The sequence below is a fragment of the Myodes glareolus genome, chromosome 1, assembly GCF_982192425.1.
Source record: "Myodes glareolus chromosome 1, mMyoGla1.1, whole genome shotgun sequence".
NCBI lineage: Eukaryota > Metazoa > Chordata > Mammalia > Rodentia > Cricetidae > Myodes > Myodes glareolus.
In genome coordinates, this window is record NC_142026.1 from 96,080,559 (window position 1) to 96,102,988 (window position 22,430).

Genomic DNA, 22,430 nt, shown 5'->3' on the forward strand with positions numbered 1-22,430 from the left:
GGTAAAAAACAATGGTATCTTGAATTTTGCATGCAGATGGATGGAAATAGAAAAAACTTTACTGAGTGAAATAAACCAGACCCAAAAAGATGAATATGGTATGTACTTACTCATTAGTGAATTCTAGCCATAAACAAAGGACATTGAGCCTATAGTTCATGATCCTAGAAAAGCTAAATAAGAAGGTGAACCCAAAGAAAAACATATATTTTTTCTCCTGGATATTGGAAGTAGACAAGATTGATATGCAAATGTTGGGAGCAAGGTGGTGGGGTTGAGGTGGGGGAAAGAAACGATGGGGAGAGAGAAGAGAGAAAGTTAAGATTAGGGAGAGCTTGAGGGAATGGGATGGTTGAGATGGAAGAAGGGTGGATATGGGAGCAGGGAAGAAGATATCTTAATTAAGAGAGCCATTTTAGGATTGGCAAGTGAGTTGATCTAGAGGGATTCCCAGGTGTCCAAGGGCATGTCCCAAGCTAGGTCCTTGGGCAGCAGAGGAGAGGGTGCCCAAACTGGCCTTCTTCCACCCTGATAAATATCTTGCATATCACCATAGAATCTTCATCTGGAGATAATATAGAGAGAGACAGAGACCCACATTGGAGCACTGGACTGAGCTCCCAAGGTCCAGATGAAGAGCAGAAGGAGGGAGAACATGAGCGAGGAAGTCAGGATCATGAGGGGTGCATCTACCCACTGAGACAGTGTGACTGATCTAATGGGAGCTCACCAAGGCCAGATGGACTAGGACTGAATGAGTATGTGGTCAGACTGGACTCTCTGAATGTGACTGACAATGAGGGCAGACTGAGAAGACAATGATAATGGCACTGGGTTTTGATTCTACTGCATGCACTGGGTTTTTGGGAGCCTAGTCTGTTTGAATGCACACCTTCCTAGACCTGGATGGAGTGGGGAGGACCTTGGACTTCCCACAGTGCAGGGCACCATTACTTCTCTTAGGATTGGAAAGGGAGGGGAGAAGGGTAGTGGGGGGAGTGGGAAGGAAATGGGAGGAAGGAAGGAGGTGGAAATTTTTAATAAATAAATAAAAATAAAAAAGGAATCTGGAAAAATCCCACACTGGTAAATTAACAGAACATTTGAAACTTTAGAACAAAAAGAAGCAAACTCACCTAAGAGAACTAGACAGTAGGAAATAATCAAATTGAGAGTTGAAATCATCAAAATAGAAACAATTAAAACAATTCACAGAATCAATGAGACAAAGAGCTGATTCTTCTAGAAAATCAACAAAATATACAAGCCTTTATTTAAACTAATCAAAAGGCATTGTAAGAGAATATCCAAATTAACAAATCATAAATGAAAAGAGGAACATAGCAACAGACATGGAGGAAATACAGAAAATCTTCAGGTCATATTTTGATAAACTGTACTCCACAAAATTGGAAAACTTAAAGGACATGGACAACTTTCTGGATAAATATCACTTGCCAAAATTAAATCAAGACAAGATAAGCAAATTAAACAGACCTATAACTTCTGAAAAAAATAGAAACAGTGATCAAAAGTCTCCCAACCAAAAAGCCCAGGACCAGATGGTTTAAGCTCAGAATTGTACAAGACTTTCAAAGATAACTAATACCAATAACCTTCAAATTATTCTACACAATAGAAACAGAAGGTACATTGCCAAATTCTTTTTATGAGACTACAATAACCCTGATATTCAAATCACAGAAAGACATTACTAAGACAGAGAATTACAGACTCATGAACATTGATGCAAAAATACTAAAGAAAACACTAGCAAATCGAACTCAAGAACACATGAAACCATCATCTACCATGATCAAGTGGACTTCATCCAACAGATGCAGGGATGATTCAACATACGAAAATCTGTCAACATAATCCACCACATAAACAATCTGAAAAATAAAATCCATATTAACTTCTCATTAGATGCCAAAAAAACTTATGACAAAATACAATATCTCTTCATGATAAAGGTCTTGGAAAGAACAGGGATACAAGGAGAATACCTAAACATAATTAAGGCAATATACAGCAAGCCAACAGCCAACATCAATTAAATGGAGAGAAACTCCCAATGATTCCGATGAAATCAGGAAGAAAACAAGGTTGTCCACTCTCTTCATATCTATTCAATATAGTTCTTGGGGTCCTAGCTAAAGCAATAAGACACAAAAAGGAGATCAAGGGGATACAAATTGGAAAAGAAGTCAAACTCTCACTATTTGCTGATGATATGATAGTTTACATAAGTGATCCGACAAATTCTACCGAGGAAATTCTACAACTCATAAACACTTTCAGCAATGAAACAGGATACAAAATTAACTCAAAAAAATCAGTAGCCCTCCTATACACAGATGATAAAAGGACTTGGGGAAGAAATCAGAGAATCAACACCCTTCACAGTAGCCACAAATAGCATGAAATAACTTGGAGTAACTCTAACCAAACAAGTGGAAGACTTTTATGACAAGAACATTAAATCTTTGAAGAAAGAAACTGAAGAAGACACCAGAAAGTGTGAAGGACCCCAACTCGCTTTAACCACAGTCATACCGTTCTTGCAAAGGATGAGCAAATAGCAAGCTTAGCTCAGGACCTCTGGAATGCTGAGCAAATAACAGGCTTAATTAAGGGCCTCTGGAATTCAGGGCCTCCAAAGATACCTGAGAATTAGAGCAAGGACAGCCTTATCTGGCTGCAAGACAGGGATTTATGAACTGGTCATAGAAACAAAGAGAGGATTGCGAGGCCTGAGTCACGTATAAAGCGGTGCTCTCACGAGTCAGGGGCTGTTCAATCAGACATCTGGTTGCCAGCCAGGAAAGGGAGGGCAGGATAAGAGAAACAGTAAACCGCTGAGTAGTTCCCCTCATTGTTATTTAGGTTAAAAATTTACCACCCTGCATCTTGCTTCTGTAAACCTCGCTTTTTGCTCTCCTATAAGAACCCCTCACCCCCAACCTGCAGGCGCGCAAGTCCTCCGAGAGACTATGCCGCCCCAGGTACCTGCGTATCCAACCAATAAACCTCTTGCAGTTTGCATCCGGCTGTGTGTTTTCGACTGATCTTTGGGCACGGGGTCTCTCCCGAGGGAAGACGCCCACGGGAGTCTTTCATTTGGTGCGTTGGCCGGGAAATTGAGGCCCCTATCCCAGTGACTGCCGAATCACTGCCGGGAGGTGAGGTAAGCTGGCCAGGATTCTATGTTCTATGTCCTGTACTTGTCTTACGTCTTTCGCGTCTGATTGTTGCGCTGCGAATCTGAATTTGTTCGATTCAGCTGGATCGGTCTGTATTCTGGCGGGCCTTGGAAAGGGGCTGACGGGCCCGGACTTTCCCCCCGCACCCCGGGAGACGTCCCGAGGGAGTCTGGGAGCTCGACTTTTCGGGCTCATCTGTTTGAACCCACGACCAGAGTCGGACTACTGTCCGAGGGGTACGAGGTTCGTCTGTTTGAACCCACGATCAGAGTCGGACTATTGTCCGAGGGTACGAGGTTCGTCTGGGAGGTGGGGTGTCCGGAGCCCTTCTGTAGTAACCTCCGTTTGCGCAGCGTGTTTGATTGTCGGCCGGTTCATCCTATTGTGCATTTTTCGTGGTCTTTGTGGTTTGTCTGTTTGTTTACTGAAACACCAGCAGGGGGCAGTCTCTAACTACCTCTTTTAAGCCTCACTACAGATCGGCACCTGGGAGAGTTTGGCTTATGATCCACCCCCAGCACGGCGGCGTGCGCGGGGGCTAGGGAAGCGGGCCCCCGGGGCCCGGGTGCCGGCCTTTCACCGGCCGCTAGTGCCGCTGCCCACCGCGGACCCGGCTCCCGAGCGCCCAGGCCTGAGCGAGCGGCCGGGAACCGCTGAGGGCCAACAGTTTGCCAGGCCTCCCGCTGCGCTTGCCGCAGAGAGCGAGGTTTGCCTGCGGCCGACGTTGGAGTGTGGCCAGCTAGTCCAGGGCAAGCGGCAGAGTCCCCGCCCACGACCGCCCACCCTCGGCCTGCGAGCTGTCACGGGCGGGACTCCAGTGGGGGAGGAGGCAGCAGCGACGGAGGGGCGGCCACGCCCCATGGCGCCTGATGCTCGGGCCATCAGTGCGGGGGGGGGGGGGAGGTCAGCAGCGCAGGCTCGGCGCATCCCCGCCGCCCCAGCCAGGAGAGATCCGCCGCGCGCCGTGCATTGTTTTGCAGGACCGAGGACTCGAGCCTCGCAGGGCCCCCCCCCTGGGCTACTGTCGTGGCCTGGCGCTCCTCTGCGGCCCCGCCCCACCGCCACCTTCCAATGTCTTTCTCCCCGCGCGGCCCCGAAGGCCCCGAAGACCGCGTGCGTGCTCCCCTCCCCTCGCTGTCTGCGGGCCGCTGTGGCGCGCGCAGGGCCGCCCTGAGGGCGGGACTCCAATGGGACCGCGCCGCCCCGCCTCTCAGCCGCCTTCACGAGCCGCGGGGGCGGCGCCCAAGGTGCGGCCCGGCCGGCTCCCTCACGGCTCCCCCGCCGGCGGCCGCGCCCACAACCCGGGAGTAACTCGGGGCTGGTCACACCCATGAAGCAGCTTAAAGTCTGTGGTTTGTTTGATGTTTTTGTCCGTCCATGTAATGCCTTTGTCCTGACTTAGACTTAATGACTTTAGACTTTAGAGATATGGCCATAAGCATAGGGATATATAAAAAAAAAAGAAAAAGAAAAAAGAGTCAGCCTCAGCCCCAAGCACGTGGCTGTGGAACAATTGCTATGACCTAAAGAGGTTAACAATCTTTTTTTCCTCAGTGCCCTGGGAGTTGTGCGCCTTAAACCTTTGGTCAAAGCTGGCCAAGGCTTAACTCCACCTATGAAGAGCTCTTTCAGATCCTATGGGTTATAAATGTTATAAATATCTGTCATCATTTATAGAGGCTGGTTACAAATTATTGTCGGTTAATGTTAAAAAATTGCTGGTCTCAAATGTTTCGTACTGGTACAGGATTTTATGTACTGTTCTTGTTTAAAAATTATCATTGGTTAATGTTTTATTTTTTTAAAAAATGAGCCTACTGTTGATCTCAAATGTTTCACACTGGTATAGGATTTTATATGCTGTTCTGGTTTAAAATATAGCCATATATCCCCACTGAGAAAAACCACAAGAAAGACTTTGGTAAGAGTTTTTATGTTGTCTAAAAGCAAGAGAAATTTTTGCTGTGTTGTCTAAAAGCAAGAAAAATTTTGGTTAAAAACATATGTAAACAGATGGGCCTTATCTAGGTCCCCATGTGTTTTCGACTGATCTTTGGGCACGGGGTCTCTCCCGAGGGAAGACGCCCACGGGAGTCTTTCAAGTGGAAAGATCTCCCAAGCTCTTAGGTAGGCAGAATTAACATAGTAAAAATGCAATCTTACCAAAAGCAATCTACAAATTCACTGCAATGCCCATCAAAATCCCAGCAAAATTCTTCAAAGACCTGGAAAGAACAGTACTCAACATCATATGGAAAAGCAAAAGATTCAGGATAGCCGAAACAACCTTGTACAAGAAAAGAACTTCTGGAGACATCACAATCCCTGACTTCAAACTACTACAGAGCTACAGTGCTGGAAGCAGCCTGGTATCGGCACAAGAACAGACAGGAGGACAAATGCAACTGAATAGAAGACCCAGATATTAATCCACACATCTTTGAACACCTGATTTTTGTCAAGGAAGCAAAAAATATCAAATGGAAAAAATAAAGCATATTTAACAAGTGGTGCTGGCATAACTGAATATCAACATGTAGAAGAATGAAAATAGACCCATATCTATCACCATGCACAAAACTCAAGTTCAAATGCATCAAAGACCTCAACATAAGGGCTTCCACACTGAATCTCATAGAAGGAAAAGTGGGAAGTACACTTGAACTCAATGGCACAAAGAACTGCTTCCTAAAATCACCCCCGCAGCACAGACGCTAAGAGAAACAATTAATAAATGGAACCTCCTAAAACTGAAAAGCTTCTAGAAAGTAAAGGACATGGTCAACAAGACAAAACAACAGCCTACAGAATGGGAAAAAATCTTCACTAACCTCACTTCAGACAATGGTTTGATCTCCAAAATATACAAAGAACTCAAGAAATTAGACACAAAAAAAAATAATCCAATTTAAAAAATGAAATACAGACCTAAAGCGAGAACTCTCAACAGAGGATTCTAAAATGGCTGAAAGACACTTAGGAAAATATTCAACATCTTTAATCATCATAGAAATGCAAATCAAAACAACTCTAGGATTCCATCTTACACCTGTAATAATGGTCAAGATAAAAAATACTGATGAAAATTTACACTGGAGAGGTTGTGGGGTAAAGGGAACACTTCTGCATTGCTGGTGGGAAGCAAACTGGTACAATCCATTTGGATGTCAGTGTGGCAATATCTCAGAAAATTAGGACACAACCTTCCTCAAGACCCAGTAATACCACTTTTGGGTATATATCTAAAAGATACACAATTGTGCCACAAGGACATGTGCTCAACTATGTTCATAGCAGCTGTGTTTGTCACACCCAGAACCTGAAAAGAACCTAAATCCCCTCAACTGAAGAATGGATAAGGAAAATGTGGCACACATGGAGTACTGCCATGGACCGGCTCAGGGGAGCCACTCAGACCATGGGAGAAGCAGGACAAAGGCTCAGGAGAATTCAGGAATTGGCGAGGAAATGACAGACAGACACATTCAATGTGGTTGAATATGCTGCTGTAACTTTACTTCAATCAGCGCAAGGATTATATTCTTTTACAATCAAAGAACTTGGCAAAGGCATATATCATCAAATCATAAAATAGAAAAGAACAACATAAAACAGTTTATAAAGAGAATCTTTGAAGATGCTTTCGCATGGGCACAAGGAGTTTTGCTCCCTCACATACTGTAAAATAAGCTCCTTTTCTTGTTTTTAGAGAGGCCACTGCTGTTGAGTTAGGTTATCTTTATCAGCCTGTACCAGGTGGCTGGCTGGGTTGAGCTAAGTGACCTTGTGCTCAGAATATCCTGGGTGGGAAAGGGGAAGGCCACTATCTTCCTGGGAAAACATTCTGCTAGGAAATTTTAAAGACATGATTTCAAATTTCTCTGAAACTCGTCTCACACCATTGACCTCAACTCTCCTCCCTTCCTAATTCTCAGGCTCAGATGTTGTTATCAGCCTAGGTCTTTTCTGCCCACAAGAAAGGCTTCATAGGCCTCCTGTTTGCAACTGCACATATTCCCCAGGCAAATGCCTAATGGGGACTGCTGCAACTGTTTTCCTGAAGAAGGCTTCTAAGGTTTCTCCTAGTAAGAGTAACTCCTTTTACTCCACATCATCAAGAAATTATCCTAATAATGACCCCCAATCCCTAGAACTGGCTACTTCCTTAAAGGCTTTAATGAATGGTGGGGCAGAGCTCAAAATGTCCTCAGCAGTCTTGTTTGTATCCACAACTTCCTGAAATAGTCTGATCTGTTGGTAAGATGCAAGAATCACACAGAACAGAAAGGCAAGGAAAAGACAGACATATCGGCGCCAAAGGCAGCTAAGCCGAGTCAGTGCCGATGGCGACTCAGGTGGCATCATGACCACAACTGATTGCCAAGGGACAGCCTGGGACACAACTCCGTGGGGCTTAATCCTACGGCAATAGTCCGTCCAGTCAGCATTTCTGCTACAGCCGTGGATGTGGCAGAGTACTACTCAAGAGAAAAAAAAAATAACATCTTGAATTTTTCAGGCAAATGGATGGAGCTAGAAAACATTATTTTGAGTGAGGTAACCCAGACTCAGAAAGACAATTATCACATGTACTCACTCACAGGTGGTTTTTAAATATAAAACAAAGAACACCAGCCTACAAACCACAATCCCAGAGAACTTAGATAACAATGAGGCTACTAAGAGAAACTTACATAGATCTAATCTACATGGAAAGTGGAAAGTAGAAAATGACAAGGTCTCCTGAGTAAATTGGGAGCATGGGGACCTTGGGGAGGATTTAAGATGGGAGGAGAGAGTCAGGGAGGATAGCAGAAAAAAATGTAGATCTCAATAAATATTAATAGAAAAATTAGAAAAGAACATATAAGCAAAGATGTGAAAGTGGCAAATTTTAATAAAAAGTTAGATATATTCCACAATAAAAAATGAGATGCTTCCAGCATGTGAAATAGCAGAAAACAAAAGGTTCTTTTTCTCCATGGCCAATTGGAAAGAGTTAATCCAGAACTGGAGGAGGAAATTGTAAGTGATAACCAACTATCTTAACACTATTAATTAGCACTGGAATCTCAGGTATGGGTGGGACTTGACTCATCAATACACCAACTTATAGCTATGTAAATAACTGTAAGTGATTGCCAAATTTCTCAATGCTACAAATGAACACTGGAATCTCAGAGATGAACGAGTTTACTTATGGGTACACCCACTGTTTTTATAGCTCTGTAAATAGAATTTGAATCAGAAATTTCTTACCTTTTCTAATAAATATATTTCATTATGATCATGTATATGGTGACTTCTATGTCAGTAACTGTCAAAAGTCTTTCATCATTTTATGGGAGCTTGGTCATACATGATGTCTGTCATTTTTCAGAAACTCACTATTTGTTCATAATTAAATATAATACCCACTCTTAGTGGATGGATCCAGTAATAGTCATTGTTCTATTTCTGTGAAGAGACACCGTGAACAAGGCAACTCGCAAAAGAAAGTCATTTAATTGGGGTCTTGCTTTCAGCTTCAGAGTTTGGTTCATCATGGCAGAAAAAAAGACAGCACACATGACACTTGAGCAGTAAAAGTGAGCTATACCCTGATCCACAGGCCAAGAGAGAGCCTAGACCTGAAAGCCCATTCCAGTGACCCACTTCAACTACTCCACCTACTCCAACACCTACTCCAACAAAGCCACACCTCCCAGTCCTTCTAATCTTTCCAAAGTGTTCCAACTATGGTGAATAAGCATTCAAATAGATGAGTGTACAGGGAAACATTCTTAGTCATACCACAACACACTCGTTATTTGGGGAATACTTAAAAAGTAGGTATAAACCCATATCTCTTCCAGGACATTTCAAAAATAAAAAATATGAAGAAATCATTTTCTCTCATATAAAGAAAGTCAGTCCCCAAAACAGAAGAAGACCTAAGCCCTATAAAATGTGAAAATATGAGAAACTCCTAGAAAATGTAGTGTTGTGAAATAGGTGTAAAACACTATGTGTCTGTGGGGATGGCCCCATGAGCAAACCTGCTGCAGTGATAAAATCTTATTTGTAAGTAAACACAGACTGAGCATGGTATAGCAAGTTTATAGTCCCAGCACTTGGCAGAGGCAGGGGCAGATAAATCTTTTTAAGTTTAGGGCCAGCCTTGTCTACTAAGTGAGGTCCTGACAAGCAATGAATTCATAGTGAGATTCTTTCTCACAAGAGAGACTGGGAGAATGAAGAGAGCGCTCAGTGGTTATGAGCATGGGCTACTTTTCCAGATTGGATTTGATTCCAAGTACCCACACGAAGGCTCACAACCATAGCTCCATTCCAAATGGATATAACACATATATATGGTGCACAAATACACATGCTAGCAAAACATCAATCTGCATTAAAATTAAGGCTAAAAAGATTTTAAGATAATTACACACAGTTATATATACTGAGTGTTTGGTACGCTATGTCATTTAGGCTTTTAAAAAGTTCACTCAAAGACCAACCTGCTGAATGAAATTTCTTCAAATGTGTCACCATCAAGTGATGGGTGACTATAAAAAAAAGCTTTAAATGCCCTTCGTTCAAAGAATGGATAAGAAAAATGTGGTATATTTATTCAATGGAGTACTACACAGCAGAAAAACATAACAACATCTTAAATTTTGCAGGAAAATGGATGGAGCTAGAAAATATTGTTTTGCGTGAGGTAACCCAGACATAGAAAGACATTTATCAAATGTACTCACTCATAGGTGGTTTTAAACATAAAACATAGTAAACCAGCTTACAAGCCACAATTCCTGAGAACTCAGACAACAATTGAGGACACTAAGAAAGGCTTACGTAGATCTAATCTACATGGAAAGTAGAAAAAGACAAGATCTTTTGAGTAAATTGGGAGCACAGGAACCTTGCGGGAGGGTTGAAGTGGGGGAGGAGAGTGGCAGGGAGGGGAACAGAGAAAAATGTAGAGCTCAGTAAAAATCAATTTAAAAAGCTATAAATCAAGTTGCATATTTTACTTTAAATTAAGTTCAAAACATAAAAGTAGTTCTAATGTCAATTCCAGTGTGTACTCATTTTAGGGTAAGCTCCGTTTTCTGGATATTTAACATAATTTAATCATGGTTCAAAGTACAAGGAGTTAGGAGTAAAATCCTTTTTAAAATCAATAGTGAAATTGGTGAAAATATTTAGAGAAAGAATGGATAAAAGAAAGCATAAAATATACAGTTTAGAGTAAAAGGTGGTGCTTCACCAAAATTTGAACTTCAAATACTTCAAAATAGCATCCTATATCCTTTTCCCTAAATTTTTATATAATTAAAATTCTATATATAACTTCTGAGCTTTCATGTTCTAGTAACAATCTATTTAAAGTATATTTCAAATGAACTACTTTCAAAATAGAATCCTTTAGGGAAAGGCAAAAGAAGCAAGGATTTGGCTGTACCCACACTGCCTTTGTGTAGCAGCTTTTGGGAAGAAACACATCCCGATGCAATGGGACCAAGGGTTCTTGGATGGAAGGGGCCTGTGATAGGAGTAAGGAGCTAATGCCAGGCTGATTTGCACAGTGACATTGGAGTATGGGTTAAATACAACCATGAGAACTGTGGGAGTATTCAGTATATGAGAATCAAGCATATGGCAGACAGTCTCAGGGATACCTTTATAAAGAAATGTCAGTATTCAATACAGGAATGGGGCCCCCAGCTGCCTTAGACAACTTCACCAGATCAGGATCTACACCCAGATACAGGACATGAGTGAGAAGACACACAGCTGTTTTGGGTCTCAAGTGTGACAACCCTTGACCCAGCATCTTCCTAATACAGGCTCAGGACATCAGCCATGGAATATTGGAGCTGAATTATGGGATGAAGAGTACAGCTTCACTTCGGGTGCCAGAAAGGGGGTAAAGGCTTCTACTGTCAAGCCTAAAGACCTACCTGGGTTCACCTCAGGAGCCTACATGCTTAAGGACAGAACCAACTTCAGATTCAGAAAGTTGTCATTTGACCTCCATAGTGTGCTGCTGAACCTATGACATTGTAGTGAAGTGAGCAGGATCAAGAGCAAGTTATACTCTACATGACAGTGAATGAATTTAACAGTCTATGTTACAAGTGAGGATTTAAAAAAGCATCATGTTAGTCAAGCCAGGTGGCTTTATATTCCAGACTCAGAAGCAAAGGTAGACAGATATTTGTTATTTCAAGACCAGTCTGTACTACAGAGTGAGTTCCAGGAGAGCCAGGGCTATATACACACTAAGATCTTTCTCAAACAAAATTAAAAAATAAGGCAAGAATGAAAATTTAGGGAATCACACATTTTGGTTCATATATTCAAAGAAAGAGAGGTGGAAAAACTAGAGATAGTGTCAAGGCATAGAAAAGAGGCAAACACTCCACTTATAAGTAACATTTTGACCCTGGATATATATTTTCCTAGGCAGAAAGCTCTTTGCACAATGTGATGGAGTCAACTTACTATTTGGAACAAATCTGGCATTGGTTTGGGGACAGATGAGACTTATTGTGTGTTTCTTGCTGTCCAGCAACTTACTGAAACACACCCAATTCAAAGATGCCACATCTGGGGCAAGATCACGGGTCTGGAAACGAATTATATTGATGTTGAAGTGGAATTTTGTGATTGAGAAGATGAAGAGAAGGTGAAATATAAAGGAGTAGCTGAAGAGAGAGACGTTGGAGTAAGTAAAGCCAATGAAGATCGTAAAGATCAATTACCAAGTCCGTGTATAAGGCCCCACAGGCAATACCTAAGGAAGAAACAAGAACAGGTACTAATAAGTACATCTATTGTGTTTGCAATGAGCCTGGAAGGCTGTGGTTGAAGTTACCACCAGTTACACCTACACAAATTGCTACTGGAAGAAATATCAAGAAATTTTTCACTGGGAGATGAGATGCGGACATCATTAGCTATATGCCCTTTCCAGGGAATGAAAGCAATTACTTAAGAGCACAAATTGCCCGCATTTCAGCAGGGACCCATGTCAGCCCTCTAGGAGTCTATCAGTTTGGTGAAGCGGAGGAAGAAGAAGAAGAAGAAGAAGAAGAAGAAGAAGAAGAAGAAGAAGAAGAAGAAGAAGAAGAAGAAGAAGAAGAAGAAGAAGAAGAAGAGGTGGAAGGTGGTCGAGACAGCTATGAGGAAAACCCTGATTTTGAAGGCATTCAAGAAGTGACTGATCTGGTGGAATCTCTATCCAGTTGGGTTCATCATGTGCAGTATGTTCTTCCTCAGGTAGGAGTCTTTGGGTAGTACGTAGATTTAGATTGACATGTGTACTGAAATGATCTGTTATATTTTAAGTATTAATATACATTCATTTTGCCAACAATTCTCTTATTCTGCATGAAACTTTAATGTCAAAAACTCTAAATGATTACTACAGACATGAAAACCATTTTTGAACAGTGGTTATATACGGACTTTGTGCCAGGAACACTACATATAATCAATTACATATTTAAATACATAGGATTTGATCATCACCAAAACCCCATGAAAGGTTGCAGGATTACTTTTGTACAATGAGGGGTTGAGGCAGCAAGGTGGGAGAGATGGTAAAGTAACCTCAGCTTATTCGTTATAGAGTGAGGTGTGAGACAAAGGACCCAGAGCCTGTCCCGTGAAACAGCTGCTGCACGCTTCCATCATGGGTAGAATTTCTTCTCTTCCTTACAGATAATAGGTTCTTCTGAGGACTCTAGATAAGGATTATTGACTGAGTCACTAGGATCCCAGTCTTATCAGACTTGAAATTTTGTTTTTAATAATAATTAAGGCTGAATATGAAAATACATTATATACTTGTATGTAAGCATTACAATGAAACATTCTTTTGTTCAGTTACTCACAAGTCACAATTATTTAAAATAATTAATAAAAACTACTATGGCCAGATGATAGAGGTACACACCTGTAATCCCAGCACTCAGGAGGCAGAGGCAAATGGATCTCTGAGATTGCAGCCAGCCTGGTCTACAGAGTGAGTTCCAGGACAGTCAGGAATACACAGAGAAACCTTGTCACAATAAACAAACAAAAAGTACAGTGAAGGCCAGATTTGTATAAACCATGTCACCAGGGATATTGTGGTAATGTCTCACAACTGTTTCTATTTAAGGAATATTCTACAAATAATGAAGTACAGGAACTGGACATAAGAAAGCTTGCTGCTCTTCCAAAAGACCTGAGTTTTGTTTCCAGTATCCTTGCCAGACAGCACACAACGGGCTGCAACTCCAGGTCTAGAATATCTGATATCTTCTTCTGACTTCTGGGGACACCTGCACATGTGTAGCGATCTCTCTCTCTCTCTCTCTCTCTCTCTCTCTCTCTCTCTCTCTCCTCTTTCTTCCCCTCTATCTTTTTCTTTCTCTCTTTTAAAAACAGAAAATTATAATGATGGATTTTTATTTTTGAGACAGGGTCTAATTATGTATTTCTCACTAGCCTGGACCTTGCTTTGTAGAACAGGCTAGCCTTGAACTCTCAGAGATGCGCCTGTCTGTGCCTCCTGACTGCTGAAACTAAATGTGTGTGCCACCATGCCTGGCTTTAATGACAGAATATTAAAATGTTAAATGATCTTAAAATCTTTCTGATGATCTCTGATCTAAAATAATATATCAATATAATCAATTAGAACATTTCAAAAATGAAAAAAGTATGCTTTGTAAAGTTATCATTTATTTTATTTATATAAAGTATGCAAACTAGTCAAATGTATTACTACCATTTTAAAGAATAAATAGACCTTCAAGTTCTGTAATTCCAAGAAATGTAAAGTTGTTGAAATAACTAGTACAAGTCTGAAAATGAAAATAGCACTTGGTAAAAACATACAGAAAGAAGCTCAGGCATGTGTCAGCAAGTCTAGCACTGGGAAAACTGAAGTAGGAGTGTAGTGATATATAATCTGTATTTTGATAAATAAATCTTGTCTGAAAAGAGGCAAAGCTAAAGCCACTGGAGGTCAGGCAATGGTGAAACACACCTATAATCCCAGGATTTGGGAGACAGAGTCAGATGGATCTCTGTGAAGTCAAGGCCACCCTGAGCTACACAAGATCAATGAAAAAGCAAATATGGGTGGTGGTGGCTCTCACCTTCAATCCCAATCCTAGGGAGTCATGTGTCCTTAATCCCAGGACTAGATGGAATATAAAATAAGAGGAGATAGAAGCACTGTCTGCATAGTTTGTGGTCACTCAGTCTTGTAACAGTAAGCCTTTTCTAGTGACTTGGCTACCTTGCTTTTCTGGTTTGGGGGTTGAACCCCAATATCTGTCTGGCTTTTTATTATTTATGTTACATAGGAGAATCATAGAAAGTGACCCTGTATCAGAATATTTGGGCAAGTTTTCCACACAGGGAAGTCTTGTCTTGATAATAACCAACCATAAATTCTCAGTATATTAAGGATATTTTGACAGTTATAAGGTTTTCATTAATTTGTTAAACCTTGCAATGTTCATCTCCAGGGTCATTGTATTTGGTTCAATCTTGCACAAAAGAATGAGGAAGAGGAAAAGGAAGATGAAGAAAAAGAAGACAAAGGATAAGAGCTTGACTATATAGAACAGGAAGGAGGGCTCCCCTTTTGACATTAATATCTGAAGATTTAGGTAACTTTACAAACTGTTAATGAGAACTCATAAACTATACATTACACACATGTGGTAAACATGTAAGTGTTGGAAAGCCTAAAAGGGTGGCAGAGAACTAGGTCTCATCCCTTGTCCCTTGTGGGTTCTGTAGGGTGAGATTAAAGAAGACTTTTGACTAATCTAATGCTTTGAGAGCAGCTGAAGGACTGGTTCAGAGAGGACACGTGGGTGGGCTGTAAACAACAGGAAATGTTGGCATCGCTCTTGCAGTTGTATGACACAAACACATGGCACAGCTATAGTGCAACATTATGTGTGCTCTAGCAGACTTCTATTCACTTCTCTTTTGATTCTTCCTATTTTGTTTTTCTGGAAACTCTTACTAGGTTTATTCCATAGTCATATATTGTCTTTCCTTTGTTGATAAAACTGTTCCCCCTGGATACACATACTTCTCCGTTAGTAAAATCTCCATTGCAAAATCATTTGTACAAATCATTACATTTGCTACATTTACCCATAAGATATGTATGTATATGTGTGAGCTATATATACATCCTTACAATTATATTGGCCCAGGACACTCATAAAACACTCTCTTGAGACGGGTAGTGATGGCTCATGCCTTTAATCTCAGCATTTGGGAGACAGAGGAAGGCAGATCTTATAGAGTTCCAGGCCAGTCTGGTCTATAAAGCTACTTCCATGATAACCAGGACTGTTACACAGAGAAACCCAGTCTCAAAAAACAAACAAAAAAAGAACTCTATTGATTTTTATATCAAGCTGCTGGTTTATCATTTTATATTTTGAAAATTTTGTTTCATTTTACATATCAGGCCCAATTTCCCTTCCCTGCCCTACTTCTGCCTCTCCCTTCCCTGATTCCACCTCCTATCTAATCCTCAGAGGAGGTAGGGCCTGCCTCGGAGAGTCAACAAACTCTGGTATACCAACTTGAGGCAGGACCAAGCTCCTACCCCCTGTATAAGGCATCCCACCATAGGGAATGGGCTACAAAAAGCCAGTTCATTTACTCAGGTTGAGTACTGGTCGCACTACCTGGAGTTCCCTCACCAGATCAAGCCAGGTAACTGCCACCCACATTCCGAACCTTAATTTGGGTCCATGCAGGTTCCCTAGCTATCAGTCCAGAGTCCCTGAGTTCGCGCGAGCTCAGGTAAGTTGTCTCTGTGGCTTTCCCAATTATGATTTTGACTGCCCTTGTCCATATGATCCCTCCTCCCTCTCTTCCAGTGAACTACAAACCAATGTTTGGCTGTGGATCAATGCATCTGTTTCCATCAGTTACTGAATATAAGTTTTATGATGACAGTTAGAGTAATCACTAAACTGATTAAAGGTCAAGGCCCCTTCAGACACCCTCTCCACTATGACTAGGAGGAGTCTTAGGTTGGGTCATCCTTGTTTAGAAAGAAACACCATAATGACTCCCTCTATCAAGATATCTCTTTCATTTTTCTCCACATCTGTCCCTCCCCCAACTCGGTCTTCTTAATCTCTCAAGTTCCCATCCCCCATCCTCTCCCTTCTACCCCTTCCCAGTTTACTCAGGAGATCTTAATCATTTTCCTTTCCTGGTTCCATCCACATGTGTCCTTCTTAGGGTCATCTTTTTTACATAGTTTCTTGAGGTTGTGAATTGTAGCATGTTTGACCTTGGTTTTATGTCTAATAACCACTTATGTGTGAATACATACTGTTTTTGTCTTTCTGGGTTTAGGTTACCTCATTCAGGATGATTTTTCCCATTTGCCTACAAATCTCAAGATGTCATTGTTTTTTTTCAGCAGAGTAATCCATTGTGTAAATGCTTATCAGAATGGCTAAGATCAAAAACATTTATGACAGCATATGCTGCAGAGGTTGTAGAGTAAGGGAAACACTCCTCAACTCTGGCGGGAGTGCAAACTAGCACAGCCACTTTGGAAATCAGTATGGGGTTTTACCAGAAAAATGGGGATCAACCTACCTCAAGACCCAGCAATACCATTCATGGGCACATAACCAAAGGATGCTCAATCACACAACAAAGAAGGTGTTCAACTGTGTATACAGCAGCATTATTTGTAATAGCCAGACATGAAAACTATCTAGATGCCCCTCCACCAAAAAGATGGATAAAGAAAATGTCTTAACTTTTTATACCAAATGTTGAAGATTGTTCCATATTTATAAAAATCACTTCAGTTACCAGTAGATATTTGCTATGTTTTGAAGTTAAGCTTATAACTTTCTCATTGGGTTCCGCATATTCAAAATATACCCTCTTGGACAACATGACTTTCCTCAAATCTCATTCCACAGTGTGCTATTACTGTCCTTAGATCCAACCTTTGGCTGGAGCATATGCCTTTTGCAATGGCCACTTAAAAAGCCATATGTAATCAAACTCCACAGCTTATATTTTGGTGAGTGCAAAACCAAAGCAAGATCCACCAGGACATAAAGCTGGGAAAAGATTTATCTACCCGCAGCAGGTAAGCAGAATATTGAAATCCAATTCAAAGCACCTCCCTGGCCAAAGGATGGAAGGATGATGGTTTTGTCCAGGGAGCCCATACATTTACCCAAGGCAAAGACAGTCCTGTGTGTAGTGTACTGAGCATAAGCAGTGCATTCCCAAACACATTCAATTCAAAGTCACATTCCAGGAAGGCAATATTACAGATATATTTTGAGATATGTTTAGCTGAAATTCATAAATAACATGACTCAGGATTTTATTTTTTTTCTACTTTCTTTTTTATTATTTATTTATTAAAAATTTCCACCTCCTCCCCGCCTCCTTATTCCCTCCCCCTCCCAACCTCTCCCTCCCTTTCTAATCCTAAGAGCTTAGCAGTCAGGATTCTCAGTCCCATGGGAAGTCCAAGGTCCTCCCCTTTCCATCTAGGTCTATAAAGGTGAGCATCCAAACAAACCATGCTCCCACAAAGTCAGTCCATGCAGTAGAATCAAAACCAGTGCCATAGTCCTTGGGATTTTAATCCCAAACAAAAATGACTGGGTATTCCTAACTTGCACGGTAAACTTTAGAAAGAAATACAAGACACACTGAAAGTACATTCATATGTGTATTTGGCTTTGAAAGCCTTGCTTAGTGTCTGACAATTGTAATTGTTTAGGCTCTGGAAATTAAGTTATCACAGATGTTGTTACTCCTGTCTTAACTCCTTTTGGCATGTTAGATATATAGTGTGTGATTTTTTTAAAATGACTTCTGTAATACAGTAAAGATGAAGTTCAGAACTAGAGTAATTCAGGGTTGTACTTTTTCATCTTAATTATCCTATTTATCTATATTGGGCATGGTTTTACATCACCTATTCATTAAGTTAGTGGAGAGTTTAATGTGGAACTGAAATTTTTGAGCATTTTGAAAAACGTCATTTAAAATATTCTTTAAGTGATCACTTTCAAGGGAATTAGGATCAAGAGACTATTACAGCTTCCTTTGTATCTTGCTGAGAGAGAACACAGTTCCATTCATCTTGTTTGTTTTTTCCTTAATTAGTAGCAGAAAGCTCAAGTAAGTAGGTAAAAACCGAGTTACCTTTGTTAGACTAGCCATTAAACCAAGCCTCATGTTAAGGTGTTAGCTGGCCAACACAAAATACTTTGTGTGTGTATGTGTGTCTGATCCCTTGCTTCAAAGAAAGAAAAGCGAGTTGGATGCATGGGGATTTGGAAGGGGTTGGAGGAAGGAATAGGATGACATATATTGTATGACCAAATTTAGAAACCACAGTTAAGTCAAAAGTGAAAACCAAAGGCCACTGCATGTTTGATTAAGCTCCAGAGAGTATATGAGCAACATAAATTGGACATGTGGCTTTTATTCTTTCTTTTGGGGGGAGGGACACAAGGGTTAAGGGGCAGACCTGGAAGAACTGAGAAGTGAGTGTGATCAGGGTGCATAATGTGAAATTCTCAAATAATTAATAAAATAGCACATTAAAAAAAACAAGTAAAAGCCAAGTTTTTAATTATTTACCATGATAGCATGAGGAAGAGAAAGTTTTGATCTTTTCCCCCATTATTCTCTTCCAATGATAAAATAGATTTGCATAAATGTGTGTCACTGATATGTGGGCCTCATGAGGTCATCTCTTTGAGAAGGATCAACCAGGAAAAAAGACTGAGGAAGTTTTATGGATGTGCGGGTGGGATCATGAGGAGGGGTGGGCCTTCCAGCCAGAGACAGAACACCAAGAAGGCACTTGAGTTAGGAATGCTTGACCAGCCTTGGGGCAGATGAAGGCTCTTGAGTTAGGGATGCATGACCTGGCTTGGAAGCAGATGAAAGCTCTTGAGTTAGGGATACATGACCAGCCTTGGGGTCAGAGTTCTTGACTGAAACTCCTGCTAGCAAGGGGCAGTCTGATGACTGGTAATGCATTATGTCCTAAGTGGGGTGAGGCCTACAAGGGAAAGCCTTTGCAATTTCCTAAGATCTGGCCTGAAAAAAAATAACAAATCAGTTTTTAGCTACACCTCATTCTTCATCCAGTCAAGGCTTGCAACTTTCAAATTTTGTAGAAAATCTCTGTAAAAATTAAATAATTGAATAACTGGATAAGGCCCTTTCTTGAGGAAGGTATAAATACAGAGTACATTTTTGACAGTATCTGGCCTTTTTTTTAAATTTAATTTATGCACATCTGTGTGAGTCTGTCAGATCCACTGGAACTGAGTTAAAGACAGTTGTGCATGGCCATGCTGGGAATAGAACCCAGGTCCTCTGAAAGAACATCCAATGCTCTTAATCTCTGAGTCATCTCTCCATTCCCCGACTCTGTTTTTCATAACTGACTTAGCAGTTTAGTAAACAATAATTTCCAGTAGGTGAGAAATTATTGGGAACTATTTCACTCTGGCATTAAAATAAAAAACATGGTTGCAAAATATAGTAACAGGACCTCATCAGTATAAAGGGGTCTACTTTTCTTAAGAGACGTGACTTTCTTTTGTTTTCATTCATAGAAAGTTTGAAAGCATCTACGTAGGCTGGTCATAAGTATAGTGTGGAGAATTACACACCCCAGGCCTGTCACCGGTCTACAAATTATACCCCAGTGGACTGGAAATTACAGAAATGGACAATCCCAATGTGGGTGAGGAATAGGCTTCCAGGGCCACACAGGAGGCCACTGTACTTTCAGCTGAGGAGAATGAAGAAACTGATGATGAAGACAATGACAATGATGACTAACACAAAATTATCCCAGTCTGATGTGGCACTGACACACACAAATCTTTTACAGGGACTCATTTCATACACGTACATATATTTTGAAAATACATATATATGTATGTTGGAAATGGTGATATAAAATATCATTCCTTTAAAGTTATCAAGTGGGGGTGGGGGTTACAGGTGGCTCAGTGGTTAAGAAACAATTTTCTCTTGCTGAGGATAGCTCCCAACACCCATGTCAGGTGGCTCAAGGTCTAGCCCCAATGTCCTTTCCTGCTTTCCACATCAACTGTTTGTGTGCATGAGTCATGTGTGCTAACACACATATAGATAATCTTTAAAAATGTTTTAAAAGCTGTGTATGCTGAAACAACATTAATCCCAGCACTTGGGAGGCAGATCAGTAGGATCTATTAAATCCAAGAACACCCTAATTAAGTTAGTGAGTTCCAGGACAGCAAGGGCTACATAGGGAGACCATGTGTTGAAAATAATGAACCTTGAAAAAATATATCAAATTTCAGATTGCATATAAAGAGCTGCTGTACAGTAAGTTGCCCAGTAGAATATCCTGTTCATATGAGCACAACACTGTTTTATTAGCTACAGCTCAGGTGATTAACACTTAAGTAATCCTGATTGGGAAACATCTCTCCAACAAGGTTTAACTATGAATCTCTGGTTGTCTTGCAACTCGCTCTGTATACCAGGTTGACCTCAAACTCACAAAAATCTGTCTGTCTCTGCGTCCCAAGCACTAGGATTAACGTGTTTACCACAATGCCCAAATTTAATTTCAAATATGGCAAATATTGAAAGTTATAATTCACAATTCTTCTTGGATATGTCTACATTTTGAGTGTCGAGGGATATGGAATTTAAAGCATTGATAACCAGGGACTAGAGAGGTGGCTCAGAGGTTAAGAACACTTATACTTGTTGCTTTTGGAGAGGACCTAGGTTCAGTTCCCAGAACACACACTGGGCAGTTACACACCTACCTGCTAACTCCAGTTCTGTCAGGATTGATGCTTCTTCTAGCTTCCAAAGGCTACACACAAGTGCACACACACCCTCAATAAAAATAAATCTTTGTGAAATTATGACAATTGTGTTTCTTTTAGAAAGCAGTCAGCAATTTACACTTTTACACTTCCCTTTTCATAGAGTGGGAGATTGAAGACCACTGGTCTATACTTTTGAGTAACACTGTGGTAAATCAGAAGGTGTCTACTTAATACTTGAGCAGATCTAAAGTACTTTTGAGTCACTGCATAGACTTCTATGGTGGAATCACCATATGCCTGTGGCTTACCGGATAAAGTTCCGTCTGCCCTCTGTCTCTGGAAGGGCTACACTTATCTACTTGACTCTGTCTTCTGTCTCCCAGCATTTTTAGTTTTCTCCACCTAGCTCTATTCTGCCCTATAACAGGTCCAAAAAGATTCTTTATCCATAACCAATAAAAGCAACACATAGACAGAAGGACTTCCTACATCATCTCCCCTTTTCTGTCTAAATAAAAAGGAAGGTTTTAGCTTTAACATAGTAAAATTACATATGAAAAAGCAGGTGTCAAGCAAGAATTACAGTTACAATATTTATATTTGCTTTATATTCTATATTTAAGGAAAACTATAACGATCTATTCTCCAACTCTATCAAAGACACCAGAAGGATATACTATTACCTAGGTAACCAGAAAGTGTATTGTAAGCAATTTCTAAATCTTTAGAATTGACAGAGATATCTCACTGCTTGGACAGTCACCCAAAGTTCTTTTGAAGCATTGTGGGCACCCATCTTCAGCCTATTGGCAAACTTTTCCATGAAGCAGGACATTTCAAATACAGTTCCCCCCATAATGGCAGTTTTTCAGTCACCTTTTTTTTCTGTGTCCTGCAGAATGTCTAGCAGACTCTTTCATGAAACAGAAAGCCTAAAGGATTGTCTCACCTTTGCACAAGTTCAGTAATCAATTCCTGGAAATCCTGTATGTCAAATTCATACAGCATAGCATTTAGCAGTTCAGGCAAGAACAGTTTCTTACCCAAATGGCTAACTAATGTCATAAGGGGCCTCTTTGGTGCCCGTCATCCTCTTGAAGTAACTTGGTGCTGTCAGCAGCAAATGTGTCTCACTGTCATAAAAAGTCCTAAGTTTTTAAAATGTTTAAATGGCATATTCTATTGTTCTTTGAATGTTTTCAATAATACCTATCTAAATTAAATATATCTCTCTATATCTAGAAAACCTAAATAACATCACTACAACATTGTCTATAATAGATAACTGTCTATTAACCTTTATTTCTTAGTTATACATTACATTTTAAAATGAACTGCAAAACAGGATACC

At 40.7% G+C, this 22,430-nt stretch overlaps 1 pseudogene; it reads left to right on the forward strand.

The window, feature by feature from the left end:
• Positions 1–22,430, forward strand: part of LOC148123536 (radial spoke head protein 4 homolog A-like) — a 75,496-nt pseudogene that overhangs the window by 10,632 nt on the left and 42,434 nt on the right.